Source organism: Mastomys coucha, unplaced genomic scaffold, assembly GCF_008632895.1.
Source record: "Mastomys coucha isolate ucsf_1 unplaced genomic scaffold, UCSF_Mcou_1 pScaffold22, whole genome shotgun sequence".
In the NCBI taxonomy this organism is placed as follows: Eukaryota; Metazoa; Chordata; class Mammalia; order Rodentia; family Muridae; genus Mastomys; species Mastomys coucha.
The window spans coordinates 68195148-68210062 of record NW_022196905.1 but is presented as its reverse complement, the minus strand read 5'-3'; the positions used below and the strand labels follow the sequence as shown (position 1 = coordinate 68210062).

The following is a 14915-nucleotide window of genomic DNA, read 5'->3' as shown; positions in this document are numbered from 1 at the left end:
CTCAGAACTGCTCCTGGATTTTCCCCACCTGGATGTCATTCATGGGACGCTCTTCAGAACAAAGGCCTGTTAAAGTCTTTGGTAAAATAGAATCAACACACAAGTGATGCTACTTATATCAAACACAGCTTCATTGACAAGTACCGTTTCACTCAACGGGGATGTGGTCATTCAGATTTTAAAATTCAACCACAAATGAGGTGATCCAGTTTGTTTTAAGCATTCTTTAAGACTCCGATTTTAGCTAGCCAAAAGAAACTGGTATGGTCCAAAAGCTATTTTTGGAAGTACAGGAATAGGCAATACAAAGACGAACTAAAACATTAAGGTATGGTCACATATAAAAGAGTTTTTAAAAATTAGATATAAAGATACGGGCTTATTATAGACCAGGACTTCACCCTGGTACTCTACATCCCTGTCACTAGATGGGGCTCAGTAGTTGAGGTTACTTCCCGCCCAGATTTGGATTTTGTGTCAGACAACAGAGAGGATTCAACTGAGGATTCGGTTCAGTTCTTGAAAAGATAAGTTATTGGAAGGTATTCAATGGGACTCCTAATAAGATTGACTTTTTTTTTCTTGGTTGCCACAAAAGTCTTCTTGAGCAAAGCTAGCTTTTTCCCAATTGAACATGAAATAGGTCACTATTAGAAAAGACAGCTTCGCTGTGTTTGTACTTGGGATTAACAGATAAAATAAATAGTTCTTTTCTTCCCACGGGCATTGATGAGGCAGCTTTCTCCTAAATGACTGGAGACTTCTGTTCTTTTCAACAAACACAGCCCTCCAATTAGGGGCTGCAAATAAGATTATATGCCCTGAATAAGCCTGAAAGGGGCCTTTTATAATTAGAAAGTTTGTGTGTGCGAAGTGAAGCAGCATTAAGTGCTCACTGTGGCTTCATTAAGAGAAGCTGCGTGAAGATTCCCAAACCCTTGTTTGAGTGCTCCGAAATGATAAAATAAAAGTTACGGAGAACAGTAAAGTGTATCCTTCCCCTCCCCCTCCTCCCTCCTCCCTTTCCCTTCCTCTTTCCTTTTCTTCATCTTCTTTTCCTACTATCACATTTAAGGAGCAGAAACCAATCAGTGTTGTTTGTAAATTAGGCATAGTTTGCAAACACTGCCCTTGAATAATGGACAAAGTGTGAGAATCCAGGCAGAAAATAAAGCATGAAATCTTGACGTCCTTGTGGATAGAACGTGTAGTCAGTTTCCCTACAACATTTCGATGATGGCTGCCCTATCTCTTCTATGACATAATGATGTATTGAGAGCTGCTGGTTTTGGCTTAGCCAGGCTTCCTGGACTGTGGACACAGTGGTGATTGTCCACATCAACTCTTCCAGATCGAGCGGAGCTCAGCATGTGAATGGGCCTTTCCCCCCATGAATAGCTCTCCTCTCCACATACACAATGCATTCAGGATTAGTGGCCTGAAGCCCCTAGCATCTCAGAGAATCAGAGGCAGTCAAGCAATGCTTCCTCTGACCACAGCTTCCTCTGAGGTAAGAGGAAACGACGACGAGGCTGGGAAGAGGGAGAGGATGAGCTGAGAGTCTCCAGCTAGGGCAGAAAAGAGTAGTTCTAGACATACCAGACGGAACCGTGTCCGGTCTCCAGCTCAGTGGGTCCATATTTCAGGCGCTTATCATGGCCCAGAAGGTGTCCCTAGACTGGGTGCCTAGCAGGAGGCAGACTGAGAGCCTCGGCTTACAATGCTTGTGTTCCAGATGCTTCTTAAACATGTGAGTTGTACTTTATATCACCATTCTTTTATCTGGACAATAATGTCTGCCTCTCAGGACTAGTAGCTGCGAATTTATATTGCCAGAGATTTCTTCGGAACCTCTGATATGTAGGAGAAAGTCATAAATATTTCATGAATGAATGAACAAACATATCTATCAAATCAGGGGTTTCAAAGCCTTCAAATCCATTTAATACACTCAAACCATAAATACTACCTTTTGATGCCTTAACATTCACACACATACATACACACACACATGCACACACACACACACACACACACACACACACACACACACGACAGACCCGCTTACTTTACAACCGTGGATTCTCTTAGGAACCAACATTTTATTAATTTTTGCATAGGACTATACTTTAGTTTGTTGTGGTGATGATGTAGGGGTATTTTACCCATATATGTCTGCGTACCACTTGTGTGCCCACAGAGGCCTGGAGCTGGAGGGACAGACAGTTGTGAGCTACCATGTGACTCAACCCAGGCTCTGAGGAAGAATAGCCTGAGTGCTTAATTTCCAAGCCGCCTCTCCAACCCTGCATTTTAATGTTTCAAAGAGCACAGGTGGTGGTTTGAGGAAAGAAAAAAAAAAAGAATTCCACTAAAATCAACTAGCAATATGATTGTGCTCAGACCAATTTTCTTTTTCTTTTTTTTTTTAAGGTGACCATTTCTTTCAGTGTTAGACACTTTTGAAGTTTTCTTGAGATACTCTTAGCATCCTAAGCAATTTGCAGACTTCTTTTTTAATCTCTTAAAATCTTGGTGGTTGAGGTACTAACAAAAGGCCTTCCCTGCTATAGTGGCACATACTTATAATTCTAGCCCTTGAGAGGCTAAGGCAGGAGGATCATGAGCCCCAGCAAGCCTGGTCTATAGAGCAGAACTCTGCCTCAAAACAAGAGATTTAGAATTAGTGAAGTGAGCACCACATAATAGACTCACTAGTCTGAAAATAGCAAGGAAAGTAAGTCTTTACACCAAAGAATATGTTTAAGTAACTTCAACAAAGTTCTAATTTTAAAGTTAAAAAAAGAAAAAAGATCTTAGCAGGGCATGATAGCATGTTCCTGTAATCCTAGAATTCAGAAGAGACGGATCAGAAGCAGGTTGGGGCCAGCTGGGCTACAGAACAAGACCGCTGCCTCTCAACCATCCAAACCAAAACAAATAAAAGCACATCTTCCATGTAAGTCTCATAGAATAATCAAACCACATGATCAGCTGGAACAAGCTTTTTAAAATGACGTTTGAAACTTCCAAAAGAAGTCTTTTGTTTTTCCTGTGCGACTCTGCTTTGCAGGCCTGCCTTGGAACCTTCAATATGTTACTTATGGATCTCAATTCATGAATTCAAAGTGGAAGGCAGTTTAGTGTTTCACAGGAATCATGTTGCATACTGAACAGAAAATGAAAAAATAAAATGAGCAGAACTTAATTTTTTGGAAAACACAACACAGGAGCTGGAGATTGTAGCCTAGTGGGGAAGGCATGTCCCGTGAGCAGGGCCCCAGGTCACTCTGCCCAGAACCAAAGGAGAACGGCAACAACAGGTCAAATCTGAATGCACAAGAAGATAATCTTTGGAACATAAATATTTTTCTCTTTCTATTATAAACAGCAAGACATTTTTTTCTCTCCAGTTGCATATTTAATTAACAGACCTCCCAACAGTATGCCTGACACTATTCTAAACTAGAGGTAAGGAATTTTTTTTCATTTGTTTTATCTAATTCAATGGCCAAGACAATATGTGTGGTCTCTGGTTGGATTGGAATCAAGGAACAAAACAGATAAAATTACCAAGACTTGGGGCTGTAGAGATGACTCAGCAGTTAAGAACACTTGCTCTTCTTGCAGAAGATCTAGGTCCAGTTTCTAGCAGTCAGATGGCAGCTTAAAACTGCCTGTGACTTCAGTTTTAGAATATCTAACTCTCCTCTCCTTTTTTGGCCTCCTTGGGCACCAGGCATGCATGTGATGGGCATACAAACATTCAGGCACTCATACATGCACATAAAATAGAAATAGATGAGGCATGATGATTGACACATCCAACTTCAGCACTTGGAAGGCAGAGGCAGGTGAATCTCTAAGTCTGAGGCCAGGTTGCTCTTTGTAGTTGGACTCAGGCTGGTCAGGGCTACGTTGTGAGACCCTGTCTCAAAAACTTCCAATAAATAAACTTAAATATTTAAATAAACAATAAATATTTAAACTCACCCACAGTCACACATTAGGTGGAGCGTGGGGAATCATGACAAAGAGGAGGAAGAAAGACTGTAACAGGCAGAGCGGTCAAGGACACTGCAAGAAAACCCACAAAATCGACCCACTTGAGCGCATAGGGGCTCACAGAGACTGGACTGCCAACCAGGGAGCCTGCGTGAGGCTGATCTAGGCCTTCCACACATCTGTTACAGTTGTGTAGCTTGGCATTCTTGTGGTACTCCTAACAGCAGAAGCAGGACTCTGGCTCTCTGACTCTGTTTCCTGTTGTTAGGACCTTTTTTCCCTACTTGCCTTGTCTAAACTTAATAGAAGAGGAGGGGCCTAGTCTTACTGCAACTTGAATATGCCATGGCTGGTTGATATCCATGGAGGCTGGCCCTTTTCTGAAGAGGAGGAGTAATTGGGGGGAGGGGAGGGGTGGGACAAGGAGGTGAGGAGGGAGGGGGAAACTGCAGTCTAAATGTAAAACAAATAAAATTAAAAACAAAACACCACAAAAATTTACCAAGACTTGAGCTGAGATGGCCCAGGAAAAAAAAAAATTCTGCCATCAATTTGGCTTTTAGTTTTTCTTATTCCCAAAAGGAGAACACACCACCAAACAAAACCACGGTGAAGTCAACTTCCAACACCCTAGCTTCATTCAGGTGATGAAGGAATAGAGCAAGCCATCTAGAAAGGCTTGAGGAGTCCACACAATATACCATACTTAATAGATCCAGAGCAGCTGGATCCAGCTGGCTCAGCATCAGGAAGAATGCCCAGGCTTCAGTGATAAGGAAGGAAGCAAAGTCCAGGCTTCCAAAACATGGAACAAGAAGTCCAAGAACACGGCCAGATGTAACCTAGAAATGACAGGTGCTCTGTGAGACAGGACCAGTGTGTGTACTGTTCTTGAAAAATCAAAGCACAGAATGATCCCACAGCTCAGGGTCAAAAAAGTGTACGCCATGATGTTCCAAAATGGCCCTTTCCAGCTACTAAAGTTAAAAGCCATTGCAAAGGACATAGGAGCATGAAGAGCAGTAGATAGAAACTACCCAAGCCAACAGCCAGGACACAGTCATTCACCACAGCTGGCTGACACAGTGAAGACCACTAACACGGCAGCAGGTCTGAACTTCCTTAAGAAAATATTGGAATGGGGTCTTTATAGGCATAGTACAGTCATTCGTGACTATCACAGCCCATCCGGGCCCGCAGTAGGTGGGGTGTGATATAGATTCCACCCATCTTTATCAAACAGCCTGTTTCCAAAGCATAACATCTCAGTGAAGTGCATAAAGGCAAAAGAAAGAGAAGAACAGCACCCGCATGTTTGGTAAGGAGAACACAACCTCTGAAGGGTTTCTGCACGCTACGCTGGCTGAAACAGCGGGTCGCTTGGCCTTTGATAGATGCAGTAACACATAAAACAGGCAATCCCAAACCCGTTAAAATCTACATAGCAACACAATCCATCTTACAGTGGGAGTCCTGGATGTTGTCATGGTCCATAAGGGGAAGAGCAAACAGGAAGCACAAGGCTGGTTGGCTGTGGGTATTGGAACTGAGCTTGATCGCTCCATGGCTGCATTTCATGCCACCTGTCTGACAAACGCACCAGACGTCATTCTCAAAGGAATCCTTTCAAGGAAAACAATGAACCTGGAAACTGGTGGCACTGTATCTGCTAATATAACATTTGCTGCTACCAAACCTAGAATTCCTAGCTGGAGAGACTATAAAAGCAAGTCATCGACAAGAGAATAGACTTGTGGGTGAGAACCCTTACTGTAGCTATCAACCCAATGTCAAAACAGGAAATGAGGAAATGAAGTGTAGATGGGAATGTGTCTCACCTTGTCTGAATAACTACAGGAAGTTTGCCAAGAGCACAGGAGACTGGACGCAAACAGCAGCTTCCTCCATCAGTATAATCTACTTTGAGTCAGTTGAGAACAAAGGCAATGAAGAGACATGTGCTAATTAACGTCCTGGTGTTCTGACGTGGTCCACTTAAAACAGCTCATCTTAAGAGATCACCTCTCAGGAAAACTTTCCCTTGTCTTGGTGGTGCCCTGCAATCATTTCTCTTTTCTCCAAGGAATGAGAAGGGTATGAGCACATAGTCAACATCATCCATCAATGCAGATTTTGCAATATTTGGTCACAGAAGTCATCCAAATAACCAGCAACTTTCACCAGAAAAAAAAAAATGGTTTCAATCCCCCTGCGTATAATGTCGAACTATTTTTTCATACTACTCCTCTACTTCGTCTCATCTCATTCAAAAATCCCAAGGTATCCTTTCCAATAGGGGTGACCATGCCAAAATGGTGACAAATGTGGTTAGCTGTGGGCCTGCTGGACCATGAACCATTTCCTATTAGGCTCGAACCTCTGGTTTCATGTTACAGCAAGGTACATTTAAGGCAGTGACAGAGAGTCCTGGTTGCAGATAGTCACCCAGGGCAGCTTCAGGACAATGTCTGATGCCTGTGATTCCTTGGGGATGTCACCAAAAGCACAGACAACAAGAGTAAAACTAGACAGTGGAGCTATGTGGGAACTAAATAGGTGTGCAACAAAGGGAACACCAATGAAACTGAAAGACAACATTACACATATCTAAACATTACAACATTACAACATAGCATGTCTAAGGGGAGATAGTCAAGGAGGCAAACAGATGGCCAACAGGAATGGAAGTAATGTCTGCAGCATGGCTAATCAATAGGGAGATGTCAACCAAAGCCACAATTAAACACCAGCACACATTTGTAAGGACATACATTACTGTAAGGAGAAAAACTGAAGGTGAGTCTAAGGAGACATTGAGGCCATTAACAGTGGTGATGGAACAGGCCCCCAGATCTCAGCACAACTGAGCCTTTAAAAAACTACCCCCTTGGGCTATAAAACTCAACACATAGACAGCACCACCTGCCAAAACAAAGACCTAATCAATCAAAGTACATAGTTCTAGGAAAGTCCCTAAATTTACTAACCTTGCCTTTGGGCTTTTGTAGTTCTGCTTCTAGATGACTGTTCCTGTTAACTGAGGTATGCCATCCTGAGATACACCCTGAGAAAGACCTGGAGCTACACTGGGATCTCAAACACCAATAAAGACTTCCTATTGGCTTAAACTTGTGTTTGACTACTCTTCTCTGGGTGATATCCCACAAGAGTAGTAAGAATTAAATGTAGAGTAGCTGCCATAGGAACCTACGTAGAGCCGGGCAGTGGTGGTGCACACCTTTAATCCCAGCGCTTGGGAGGCAGAGACAGGTGGATTTCTGAGTTTGAGACCAGCCTGATCTACAGAGTGAGTTCTAGGACAGCCATGACTACACAAATAAATGCTGTCTTGAAAAAAAAAAAAGAAAAGAAAAGAAACAAAAAAGGAAAGAAAAAAAGGAATCTACATAGAGTTCTCAAAAAAATGTAAAATAAACTACCATATATTCCAACGATTCCACTCATAAGGATTTATACTAAAGAACTGGTCCCAGGGCCTTGACCTATGCTCTCATGTGCCCTGCAGCATCACAATTATTCAAAATAGTTAAGAAGTAGAAACTGCCTAAGTGACTACCAACAAATGAATAGCCAGTGGTCCTCAGCCTGTGGGTTACAACCCCTTTGGGGGTCACAGGGATTATATATTAGTTATCCTGCATATCAGATATTTACATGACAATTCATAACAATAACAAAATTACAGCTATGATGTAGCAACAAAATAATGTTGGGGGTGGGTGGGAGGTCAAGGCAACACAACAAACTATGTTGAAGGTGGCAGCATTAGGAAGGTTGGAGAAGCACTGGAAATAGATAAAGGCCACTGGAGTATTTTTTAGCCTTAGAAAAGAGGACAATCCCCACACAAGCTATGACACGGATGAACCTCCCAGACACGGTGCTTCACAAAACAAGCTGGTGGTAGGATGGACTCTGAGGGTTCTGTGTATAAGGGGGTGTTTAAAGCATCGGAGAGCAAGGAAGCAGAAAATAAATGATGTGGCATGGAACAAGGGGAAGCGGAGAAAAAGAAGTGCTGAGCAGAGGTCTAGAGTCCCAGTCATGCTAGTAGAGAGTCCTACCAACACCTAACGAATTCCAGTGTACGTAGCTAGTCCTAGCCGTATCTAACAGCAAGCAAGTAGTTCTCAATGCTGTTGGCCTCACCAAGAAGCTTGAAAAGGGAACTGCCATCACATGTGGTTCAAAACTTAGGAAAACACCTACAGAAATCTTAAATTCAATCAAATGTCTTTTCAGTGACAATATGACTAAGCAATAGAAGTAAAGATATTACTATAAAAAATAAAATTAAGAAAGAAAAACATCAAATGCCTGGTTCCATCCCATCCAATTGAACCTCAATCCTTGGACTAGACAATTCCTCTATTGTGTTTTCTCTCTCTCTCTCTCTCTGTCTCTCTCTCTGTCTCTCTCTCTCTCTCTCTCTCTCTCTCTCTCTCTCTCTGTGTGTATGTGTGTGTGTATGTGTCTGTGTCTGTGTTCATGAGCACATGGGTGCGTGTGTGCATGTGTGCGTGCATGTAAGTATGTGTGTATGTGTCTGTGTGTGTTTGTGTGTGTGTGCATGTGTGTGCACGTGTGAGTGTGTGTGATACATGGATGTGTCTATTCACCTGTGTACAGGTGTTTGTGGACACTAGCGATCAGTGCTGGTGTCTTCCTCTATCTCTCTATTACTCTTGAGACAGGTTCTCTTGCTGACCTTAGAGCTCATTTGTTCAACTGGGCAGTTTGTCCAGTGAGCCCCAACCCTGGGAGCAGCACCTGCCTTTTCCTTAGATGCTCAGCATCTAAACTCAGGTCCTCATGCTGGTATAATAAGCACTCTATCCCCCAAGCCATCTCCCTGCTTGTTTTATGTATATGTGCCTTGTGCCTACATATGTGTCTGTGCATGCGTACAGTGCCTGCAAAGGTAGGAGAAGGGGGTTGGGTCACCTGGAGCTGAGATTACAGACATGTGGGGGCTTGGAATCAAACACAGGTTCAATACTCTAAACTGAGAGCCAATCCTCCAACCCTCCTCACTAGTTTTGATGATCCTGTTTTCCTCTCTCAGATACAGAGAGCTACATGCTAAGGGAAAGCCTATACACTGTATCATCATCTTTCTTTATTAATTTGCAATTCCCCTTGCATATTTGTTCTCCAATTGGAACTGTGCCAGTACCTATTGTGATTAGCACCACCTTCCCCTTTCAAGTTAAATGGCCCTAGAAACTTGGGTATCCGTTGTCCTGAACTCACTCCCTTCTCCAGCTGCCAAACACTGTTCCATCTTGAAGGTCCACTCCTCCTTGCTTTCCCTCAACAGCACATCTTTAGAATGTATTCTTTTCTACATTTATATTTAATAGTGGAGCTCTCATCCTTCCGGGGAAAACCTTGGTTTTGCTTTTGGCTTTTTGATATTAAAGACTCATTCAGAAAAGCCCAGGCTGGCTTCAAACTTGAAATCCTGCTTTGGCCTCTAAGTGTTGGGATTATAGGTATATATGGCATACTCATCTTATTTTTAGTTTGTTTGTTTATTTATTTATTTATTTATTTATTTATTTATTTATTTTGGTTTTTAGAGACAGGGTTTCTCTTTGGCCCTGGCTGTCCTGGAACTCACTCTGTAGACTAGACTGGCCTCGAACTCAGAAATCCTCCTGCCTCTATCTCCCAAGTGCTGGGATTAAAGGTGTGTGCCACCACTGACCAGCATTTTTATTTTTTTATTTTTTTTTTTTTTGGTTTCTCGAGACAGGGTTTCTCTCTGTAACCCCGGCTGTCCTGGTACTCACTATGTAGACCAGGCTGGCCTCGAACTCGGAAATCCGCCTGCCTCCGCCTCCCAAGTGCTAGGATTAAAGGCGTGCGCCACCACCGCCCGGCTTAGCATTTTTATTTTTAATAAGTGCAGTTCCAGAATAGTTTAGAGCAAAGCCACTAGGCCCATGCTGCTCATTCAAACATAGAAAGGAATGTCAAATGAGGAGATGATCTCTACACAGCACGATTTATGTCCCTGTAGGTAACATCCGAGGTGCTGAGCAGACTCAAGCTTAGGCTTTGAGCGAACCTTGCTATTCTAAAGGCTGTCACCAAGCTGCACATGAACATGGCTGTGTTTGCTGTACCCAGCTCTGCTTCAGTCTTGATTCTCATGCAATGTTCACATCTCCAATCCATCTCTCTATGCAATCATATCATCTTTCTCTGGGTTTTGATCAGGAAGTCTGATCAAAAGAGGTTCAACATCTTTTCCCCCTGACTAATTGTCCTTCACACTGTTAGAACAGATTCCGTCGTCTATGGGGGTGGGAACAAGGACAGTCACACCAGAGGATGATAAAACAAAGACAGCAGGTGATGCCCAAGGGCTTTTCAACCTATATACCTTCCCTGCCAAAGCTGCCTTCCTGGAGCCTACTGCTTAGCTTTGTGGTGTTCGTAAAGGCCCACACATTCTCTTGTATCTGCAGATTGCCCAAAAAGGAACGCTCTAGAGGAAATGGCACGGAGCCACAAAATTTTAATTACAGCTTCGAATTACAAATGCGAGTAAGCCAAAGTTTGAAAAAGTTGCAAAACCGAGAAATCACTATGAATTTTGTAACGATGCCAGGAATTGTGGTGGGTAGACCCATGCGAGCGTGCAGGAGTCACGTGAATACAAGAAGGCACTCTCTCAACCATTCCTAGCCAACAAAAGCCAGAGTTTGCATGCCCCCATTGCCACTAACACTCAGACAGAGAGAGATGTCATATGTGAAAAGGTCAGCTTCAGGTGACATATTTTATATATTCCATAACTAACATTTTTCTCCATTCTAACCTAATCAAGGGTTGAGTTTTAAGTGGGCCTAAAGACTCCAAGCATTGTTCCTGAGTTTGATATTGATTTGCTTTTGAGCCTTTTATCTATTTGACAAGCAAGGGAAATGATTCTTGAATCTGACCTGCCAAATTTGATTCCCAAGGAATATGACGAACATCCATTAGAGGGCTTATAGATATTAATGAGCAAGAGTGTGTTGAACCTCACACTCTGTAATTATACCCACAATTGCCTCAACATTTAAAACAAATTCTGATATAATTTCCATGCATCATTGAAAACCTCTTATTTGTACACGTTCCAATTTTGACTCATAAAAATGAACATTTGTTTTTATAGTTTCTTGAAAAATGCAACAAACACAATAGAATAGGGCCTCTGAAATGATCAGTTACCAAAAATATTTCTTTTTCATGCAAGAAGGCCTGTTAGCTCTGAAATGTTTGCCTTATTTAACCAAGTTTGTTTACATGCTTATAAGTCGTTCTTGTTAAATTTTACAAGTCCGATTATTTGACTGTGACATAGGAATTATGTCCAAATGCTCAGGGAAGCGTTTCTTCATTGGTAATTAAAGTTTCAGGGTGAAAAGAATTAAAAGATTATATAAGAGGTAATAAATAATCTTATCTTCTAATGAATAACCGGCCCTTGCATTCTTTGGACATAAATGATCTAGCGTTTCCCTCCCATGTTTTAATTTATTCTACTGGTGTGACTTGAAAGGAAGAGTTAGTCACACATAGTTAATAACCAGACACCATCCTGGGCACTGAGAACACAAAGGAAAAAAAAGAAGTAAAAAAAAAAAATAAAACAAACAAACAAAAAACCCTTCTCTCAAGAAACCCATTGTAGTGTGTCCCAACATCTGGAAGTTTAAAATGTTACCCACAGGTAATTAATTATCTGCTGCCAGAGTGCTGTCTATCAACGCTAGGTGAAGCTGGGGCACTCTGAGCCCAGGTATGAAGTATAAGAAGCATCATGAATATTTCAGAAGTAACAAAAATGTCTGCAGCTCCATAAAGTTCTAAAACTTACAAGGGAAGAATAAATTTGCTGAACCAAGCATGCGGGTTTCTAGGACTGTCCTGGAACATCAGGGTGGGCGTTGGGGAGGTCAGAGAAGGATCATTCTGGGTCCTGGAGATAGGATGGAAGCAGTCTGGACTGTGTTTTAGCTTGGGACTTTTAGTGACCAGTGTAGCTCCGCCTTGCCTCACTGTATGCTTCTGAAGAATGCAAGTTAACAATCGTCCTTTGAGATCTGTTAGGAAGATGGTGGGGACTTAGGGTGGGGCCAAAAGGGCTTCATAACTGTCAATCACCGTCAGCATCTCAGGCACTTCTTCTTCTGCCCCAGCTCCTCAGGTCCTCAGAATTCAACCCTACCCCATCTGAAGCAGTTCCTTTGGAGACAGATTCTACTCTTAGCCATGCCTGGCATGGTTAGGGAGCAAGATTAAGGAGTAAAATCATTGTAGCTCAGTGCCACTGGATATAAAGTGACTTCATTAGTAACTCATACTATAGGCTGTAGGCTGACTTCATTAGTAACTCATACTGTAGGCTGTAGGCTTTGGGAATTTGGAGAAATCCACCTAAAATGCAGATTACCCCTGGGAGAGGCCTCTTCCCAGTTTGAAGAACAGAGGCAGTGAGTGTGCAGCCTGCTCAGGGGAGAGGAAGCGTTGCAGCTGCCTCGGTAAATACCACATTTGGGAGGGAAAAAAAATTCCTGGCCCGATGCCGCCTTTTTTCCATGGTTCCCTGAGAATGGTCACAGGTTCTTTGCGAAAGCTACATCTGTGAAAGGCAGAGCTGGCAGGGACAATTCTCAATGCACAAGAGGCTGGCAAGTCTCACTGATGAAGAGCTTAGAAGGGGCTGAGAGCGGGAGCGGTGGATCTTCCTGTCAACAGGAACTTGAGGGATGCTGCTATGAGGCCTAGGATTTTCGCAGACCACAAAATGTCCTCTTCACTGTGTTAGATTGCTGCAGTGAAGGAGAGGGTTCTCATGTAAAGGACAACAGAATCAGCTGACTCTTCCCTTCTGTTCCCGATGCCCTAAGTCATGTTGCTGCCATGGGTGGCTGCTCTCCAAAGAGATGACACAAGGAAGATGACATTCATCTGACCAGACAAGTGCTGTCCCAAGAAACACATACTGAGCCATAAATGTGAAGGTATTGCAAACTTCCTGGTAATCAAACAGAAGAGAAGAAAGAGGAATGGATTTTAATGAGGTACCCTATTCAAAACCCATTGTGGCCAGGATAATGCCATTTTACCTGGTTTGAAACATTTCTTCCTAGAGAGAAGAGCAAGCAAGGCTTCTAAGATTTAGAAAGCTCAGGAATCTTATACACACACTTTCCAGAGGGTATATGACCAAGAAACAAGTCCTGGGGGGCAGAGAGCACTTCAGGAGAACTGCCTGCATGTTGGCCAGGGAACTTTAAGGAATACATCTGTCACCTGTGCTGATTTTATACTGTGCTGGCTTTTTAGAGATATTATTGCCTGAGTCATCTATGTTCCTGAAACTAGTTGGTTCACCAAACTGGTCTTAGGTGAATTCATTTCTTTGGTCTCTTTCAATGCCCTGTTTGGGGAGACTAGACTTTTCTTCATATCTTGCAGGCAAAATCATACAACTGCTACCATGTAATTTGGGCTAAGCCAGTGTTTAATGGCTATCATTTTGAACACAGAAAGACTATTCTTTGAAAACTAAGGAAAAACCAGAAACATCTAAAGTCCAAGATTAGTGCATACCTTCTATTTGAGTACATTGTGTGCATTAAAAAAAATCACCTTATCCGTTTTGGGTTCTGCTGCTCCAGCATGATCAACTGTCGCTTTCTCCCTCTTGTGACAGTTGGAGGTAGTGGCCACTCTAATCTCAAACCCCGAGGTCTTGGCCTCATGACACAAGGATCCACTGGGTTTATTTCTTTCCATCTGTAATATTTCCAAAGAACTCAGTGATAATACTTTTCCAGGAATTCTCAGCTGATGAGTTCCCAGCTTCTCCTGACAGAAGGAAGATAAGAAATTTGATGACTTGTTAAAGGCTGATGTGGAGTGTGGAGAAAACCTTGATCCAGCCTCTTGTTCTGTGCTACTCCACCCCACCCATCCTATCCATCCAATCTCACTCCTTCTCACCCCTATACTAACCCACTCCATCCCATCTAACTCATTCACTCCATCCCACCCCACCCCATCCCACCCCACCCCATCCCATCCTACCTCATTCCACCCCATCCCATCCACTCCATCCCATCTACCCCATTCTACACCATTCCATCTCTTCCCATCCCTAGGAATCCACCATCCCTGACAAAGAATCTCTCCCCATCATGTTCTTAGTCACAGAATGATCTCTTTGTGGCTTTCTTCACATCTCATAAAGAGAGGTTTGTTATTCTTCAGAACCAGCAATGATTCCATACTGCCCATTTCAAGGTCTCTACCTCATATACTCCTTCTAACTAACTAACTACTACTAGGAGAGTGGTGGAGTAGGTTTGCATCTTCTTAGCACCCAGGGTTTTCTCCTACTCATGGTGTTCCCCATGTTTTATAACTACAATCAATCTGTATGATTGTATGACTAATTCTACATGCTTTTACACAGCCAGAAGATGGGTCTGTTTTGCCTATGTTTCATAGGTACAACAATAATTTTTGCCTTTTTCTCCCCAACCCAGCAAACCCCATCATGGATTTGATACTACCAACCTTAAACTCAGAAAACCTCAGTCCTAGCCCTCAGCCAAATATCCATCCCATTGTTTCATTTCTCTTTGTTCCCTTTCTGTCTTGAAATACAAACACATCTTCTCTTGCTCTTGCATATCACCCTTCCCAGAGGGGTCTCATTTTCTGTATGGCCTCCTTTGTACCTCATTGTTCCTTTAACCCAAATCATACCCCCAGCCATTAAAAGCCTTCCTAGTTCCTCACCACATGTCTCACTGTCAGTACATTTTCCTTCTGTCCATTATATAGTCTCAAAGGCAACAGACACACTCTGAATCCTTATC

General features: G+C 42.7%; 1 long non-coding RNA gene across 1 annotated transcript; it reads right to left on the bottom strand.

Annotated features, from left to right (window-relative positions):
- Nucleotides 1-12032: 12032 nt before the first annotated feature.
- On the bottom strand, nucleotides 12033-13760 carry LOC116070540. The gene is made up of 2 exons (XR_004110453.1): nucleotides 13681-13760; nucleotides 12033-13063 (listed from the first exon to the last, which is right to left on the bottom strand). It is a non-coding gene; the product is annotated as an uncharacterized LOC116070540 (long non-coding RNA).
- Between the last annotated feature and the right edge of the window lie 1155 nt (nucleotides 13761-14915).